The sequence below is a fragment of the Pleurodeles waltl genome, unplaced genomic scaffold, assembly GCF_031143425.1.
Source record: "Pleurodeles waltl isolate 20211129_DDA unplaced genomic scaffold, aPleWal1.hap1.20221129 scaffold_67, whole genome shotgun sequence".
In the NCBI taxonomy this organism is placed as follows: domain Eukaryota; kingdom Metazoa; phylum Chordata; class Amphibia; order Caudata; family Salamandridae; genus Pleurodeles; species Pleurodeles waltl.
In genome coordinates, this window is record NW_027150384.1 from 364336 (window position 1) to 370335 (window position 6000).

General features: G+C 45.2%; 2 non-coding genes across 2 annotated transcripts; both read left to right on the forward strand.

Moving 5' to 3' along the window:
- The first annotated feature begins 5479 nt into the window (after positions 1 to 5479).
- TRNAY-GUA (transfer RNA tyrosine (anticodon GUA)) lies at positions 5480 to 5565 on the forward strand. Its single transcript is given in 2 exon segments — positions 5480 to 5516; positions 5530 to 5565. It is a non-coding gene; the product is annotated as a tRNA-Tyr (tRNA).
- Positions 5566 to 5928: 363 nt separating this feature from the next.
- TRNAD-GUC (transfer RNA aspartic acid (anticodon GUC)) lies at positions 5929 to 6000 on the forward strand. The gene has a single exon. It is a non-coding gene; the product is annotated as a tRNA-Asp (tRNA).

The following is a 6000-nucleotide window of genomic DNA, read 5'->3' on the forward strand; positions in this document are numbered from 1 at the left end:
TCTTTCTTCGTGGTCTCCATGAATGCAGTGTGTCTTCCATGTCTGGTGTTTTATTCTGGCTTTTTGTATATCTTGGTCAGTCGGCGAAAGCGTAGGTTTAAGCCTGTGTGGTGATGTCTGGTCCACACTGCTGTAAAGAGAGCAGCGACCCCCGGCGAGGCTTCTTTCAGACTAAGGGGGGAGGTGATGAGAGTCCTGGACACCTGTAAAGATACCTGTGAGCTCTCCAAAACAACAGAGCCCCTCCATGGGCTCTTGGCTAGGACGTTAGACTGAAGCTCTAAAGATCCCAGTTTTCCACAGTGACTTTTTGTTTGATATCCATTACCTTCAGTGCTGAGTAGTCAAACTTTAAACCCTCTCAAACTTGGTAAAATAAAACATTACTTTAACAACATCAATCTATTTCCCTCCACATTCCAGCTTCTTTCTTTCTTCACCCCTCATTTCTTTCTGAGCCCCCTTCAGTCCGTCTTTATTTTCTTTATTGGAACAAGTTTCTCAAAGCCCTACTCAGTGTGAGTCTCAGAACTGAGAGAATACTATCACAGGCTGTAAGTTCACTGCTAAGAGGAAAGTTTTACTCCTTGTATGAAGGTCCGAAAGAGTGGAGTGCAACTTTACACAAACTACTATTTAAATACAATCTCCCGGACCTTCCGTAACCTGAGTCTAGACAGAAATATTTAGAATTCTTCTCTGAAAAAGTGGCAACCCTCCCGCAGGGCTTGAAAGCAGACAATACTCATCATTAGAATCCACAGCCAGCAACACTAGAAAACTGCCACTCATGACCAAGTTAGCAGCAAGTTGGGCCACGGGGATGCTCTCTATGCTTGAAACATCAGATAACTCACTAGAAAACTACCTGGAAGTTGGCACCCAGACTCATCCTCAACCTCCCGCTCTGAATTCACATCTCACCATACCTCAGAGAGTTCCACTGACTCCCGAAACAGAAATGAACTAATTTCAAACACCTTACATACACATTCAAGGCACAACGTAGGCCCCACCTACTTGACCAGTTGCATCTCTTTCCACAACCACCAAGAGACCTCCATCTACTCAGGGCTCCTACTCACACACATCCCATACATACAGAGAACCAGATCAGGAGGATGGGTGTTCTGTTGCATCACTCCTAAAGCATGGAATGGACTCCCATTTCACACCAGAGCATTTTCTTCTCTTCTTCAATTCTGCAAGAAGTTGAAGACCTGCGTTTTTAATAAACCAACCTACCTTAGACAGGGCTACACACACACACGCCTGCTCAGCGCCAGGAAACCCTTGCAGGTGATTGCGTGCCTTACAAATACCCATTACGTTACAGATGCACCCCCAGGGCTCCACCAGATGTTTCACAGCAATGGGTGTGACAGAGCATAACATGGCTGTGCCTTTATGCTTTCTTTGGTAGAAGAGAAGGACAGCATTTACCTTCATATATTGTGTGAAAAACTATACCCATGTAAATGTGATGCATTAAAAGACCACAACATTATGGTGCCTTTGTGAGTGATATTACACTTGTTAGATATAAACTGCTTTTATGAAATGTTAACCAGATGCATTTATACCTTGGTATCTTAACAAATGATATATTTTATAGTCACTCATCATTTACTGTGTTTAAGACAATTGCATTTGTAAAAACATAACTAAAATGTGCTTCCATTCCATTGTTCAAGCTGGAGTTAAGGTCTGCCAATTCCTATGTTTAATTTCAACATGAAACTTGCTTTGTTTGTGCGCTATTTTTCTTTCGTCTGCAGGTGATAGGTAAGGAAGAGAGAGTTGGGTTGCCAAGGACGAAACTTGGTAACAAGGAGCTACAAGAACGGCTCCCTTACTATATTCCTGGGCATGGATGTAATCCAAGGTGGAGCAGATGTGTTCAGAAGAGGATAAAAGTGAATTGGACATAATTCACAATGGTGTCTTGTTAGTAATTGTTTCTTTGGGTGTGATGTCAGGTACTGGAAGGCTCTGGGGTGATTAAAGTGTTGTTCAGTTAGGCAGAGATTCAGAATCTTTTTGCCCCCTTGACTAGAGTGGACTCTAAGGGAAAGATAACTCTCCTTGACTAAGTGGCAGTCGCGACTCACAGGGGTTACCAGAGGTGGGGTGGAGAGCGGGGTGTGGGGAGGCAAGGAGAATATTAACAATATTAAAAAGTTAAAAAACTAAAAACTTACCTGCTCCATCGCACCGCTGCTCCTCCGTCAGCAGCAGGCTCCCAGCCTGCCCTGCGGCCAATCCTGACGCTGCTCAGAGAAGCGTTAGGATTGGCTGGGAGTGCCCAGCCACGGCGCTCCCAGACAGACTGGGAGCCTGTGCCTGCTCTCTCCAGCCCGGCAGCAGTGTGCCCCAGATGGCCGGCCAAACACACATGTGCACTGAGGGGAGTGCACAGTGCACTCCCCTCACTGCTCGTCACCCCCAATGCCCCACCCCTTTATAATTCTCAGTATAATGTACAGGCGACATCAGCTCCCGCGAGTTTCTGTAGTGTAGTGGTTATCACGTTCGCTGCCCCCGTGAAAGGTCGCGTGTTTGAAACTGGGCGGAAACACTTTTAACACTTCCATCTACCTTGTTCTGCATTATTATTAATATCTATGACCACCTAACTTGTTCTGCATTATTAATATATATGACGAGCGATACTTCTGTGCTACAATTTTAATTGATATCATCCATATAGTAACATATTCAAATAAACAAGATAAGCAACGCATAGATGATGTAAACTGTGCAAAAGATATTAGCTCGCTTGTAATTAGTACGGGACTGAAAATTTTAAAATAATACAAAACTAAAGAAATGAATGTTAAATTATTAAAACTACAGCAGGTTCTACCGAGATTCGAACTCAGATCGCTGGACTCAAAGTCCAGAGTGCTAACCATTACACCATGGAACCTTCCATTGACAAGCATGAGGTGCGTTAGTAGTGAAATGACAGTATCCTGTAGTGTGCACGTCTCCTTGTAAAAGTCCTGATGTTTTTCAGATGTCAGGTTATTAATGGCAAGGAACACAAGCATTGGCAAAGCCAATAGGTATCGCCTATGTGATAGCTACTGGTTTTGCCAGTGATTTAGCCATGCTGCAACATGGCTGAAAGTAAAGGAAAAAAGCTGTATATGACACAGCCAGCATTGATCACTTCATAGTGCTTTTTTTTACATTCATCCATGCTGCACTGAAGCCAGAGCTGCTGTACAATGTGGCTAAAAAAACATTCACAAAACCAATAGATCCCACATAGGCAAGATCTATTAGCTTTACCAAGGCTTGTTTGTCATCTGGAGCCATTGTGGTACTGCCATGAAAGAGCTGCCAACAATAGCCACGCCCTGTTCAGACTGCAATTCGGGTCATCATTCACACTGCTGTCAAGAAACCAGTAATGTTTTATAAAAACACAGCTGAGTGATTTGAGCTAAAAAAAAAGTGTTTGCTCCTTAAGTGCATTTTTCAGTCCTGGGGGGGGGGGGATTACATACATTGCAGTGTTGAACCAACGCTTCTGCATTTCTGGGATGCATATGTTACACTTGTACTGATCCTGTTTTGTGATGACATTTGTGGCACATCAACGTGCTAAATAAAAAGACATTTTCGCTGACTAACCAGGGCAAATACGTTCAAATGACGATGCCCAATTGCTGTAGCATCAGTGCAGGGTATGTAATGTAGCGCCTGGGGTCTAGCTTCTATGCCCCAACCATAATCTCCCTTCTGGTGATGAACGTCACGAGCTACACTTTATGTGGAAGCGCGAGGGCTACCTGAAGAAGTCAAAGACACGCAGGCAGCCGTGGGACTGACACTGTGCTCGAGAGCGCCTAGCAGCAGAGTTTCTAGGTGCTTCCAGGGGTGAGATGATGGCTGTCAGGCCTTTGCTGGGAGCCAGGGGGGGACGAGGAGTTTTCACAACAGATGCTTGTCTCAAAAAGGTGGGGTGGGCTAGTGCAGAGTCAGTCATGGGCAGCCTCCAAGATGGCTCACTAGTAAAGTGCCCCCTGCTGGTACCTGAGCATGACTTACAGGTCACATCCTTAAATCCGAACCGAGTGGGCTCAACGCTTTTCCCTCACAAGGTATATAAAGTGGCTGCTATGAATACGGGTTATTTACGGTGCTATGAAGGTGACATATGGAAATAGCAAACACTTTAGAAATCAGGTCACTTTACTTTCCTTTTGTTGCACAAGAGCACAGGACCGGATGAGCAGCTCCTCGCGTGCACTGTGGCTGGCCAGGGATGGACACTTTACAGAACCAGTGCTGAGCCTCTTAAGCAGAGCTGGATCTGTTCAAGTCTGTGCAAACCCTGGGCCTGCTCACAGCCTGGCAAGCTGCAGACAATGTTGGGTGCAGCCTTAAATGTGAAATCGTTCCAAGTTGCCACTGTTTGTAGTGAGTTTAACAGACACTGTCTCTGGCTTCCTTCCTGCACGAGGCCAGGTAGGAAGCAGTATCACTCCCCCCATCCTGTGTGTTAGAGAATGGTTTCCATTGCAGTGGGAGGTGGGGCCGTCCATGCCAGGTTTTCAAGGTGACCTCTGACGAGCTTAATATGTAACTGTTGTTCATTTCTGGCAATCATATATATATCTTGTGGATATCCTGCAAATCCTGCATGGATCCGACTCTACTGGACTTATGTTGGGCACCCTTGAACTAGAGCAATGTTTTTTATGTAAAACTGGTAAGTGTTAATATTGTCATTGTTCATGCCTTCACCAATCACAGGGGGGGCAACATGCCTGCATCTTCACCGCACACTCCCTATCATTCTTACACTGAGCGCCAAGCTTTCCAAAGTTTAAGAATCTACACAACTTTCAGCATTCCAGCTGAGTTCATTGGCCGACATACTTGTTGTGATGGTTTTGCCATTTTATTTCCTGAGCTGTACTTTTCTCAAGAAAGTTAGTTCCCATTATTTTTAATAAACCACAGCGAATGCTGAGAAATCACTTTGTGTGTCTGCGACAAGACACATTTATTTTTTTGAATTCTAAGTAAAGGTAATCAAGATGGAAAGACAATGGCTGTATGACTGACTTCAACAGAAAGCCCTCCCCCATGCTTGCTGCTGAAATATTCAGATATTAGAAAAGCACTGAAAATGTGCATTGCTAAAGCGGCATGTGTTTTCCAGAGTACGCAAATGAAGAGGAAAAGCACGCCTTGCCGATTAAAATGGCGAGTCACCCTTTGTAGTTATTGTGCGATGAGTTTCCAAAAAGTACTCCGGTGGTAGATGAAATGATGCTGATTGTAGGTTTGTGCTGTTGGAGAATGAGATAGGCATCTGAAAATAAACAGCATGCATCCTGAAGACACAGCGTGATATGTGACCTCGGTCTTTAAATGCACAGCAAACATACACATGGTCGCCATGGGCCCCACTGCTGGCAGGTACATAACCTGAAGGCTGCAGTCACATGCTGTTTCCGTCCCTTCGATAGCTCAGTTGGTAGAGCGGAGGACTGTAGTGGTGAAGCTGATATCCTTAGGTCGCTGGTTCAAATCCGGCTCGAAGGATTTTTTTTCGTATTTGCTCTTCATATTTCTTTTCACATTCTGAAATTAAAATACGCCATGTTTTGAAGCAACGACGCTAGAGCTTGACAATTCTTTTTGTCTCCCCCATTTTTCTCAGATGGCACCAAGAAGTGAATTTAGCCAGAGCAGAAATGGACGGAGGTGCAGCCGCTGATCCCAGTGACTGTCAGAGAGAGAAAAGGAGGAGTCTGTGCAGAGGAAGCTGTAAATCAGTGATACACAGAGACCGGCTCCTTCCTGGCACAGGCGGGGTCAACACTGACATTTATGTGGGTGCAGCGCCCCCAGCAGGGGGACAGGTAGAACAATCAGTAGGAGGTCAGGTACCAGGGAGTCATCAGTTCCTCGTTAGTATAGTGGTCAGTATCCCCGCCTGTCACGCGGGAGACCGGGGTTCAATTCCCCGACGGGGAG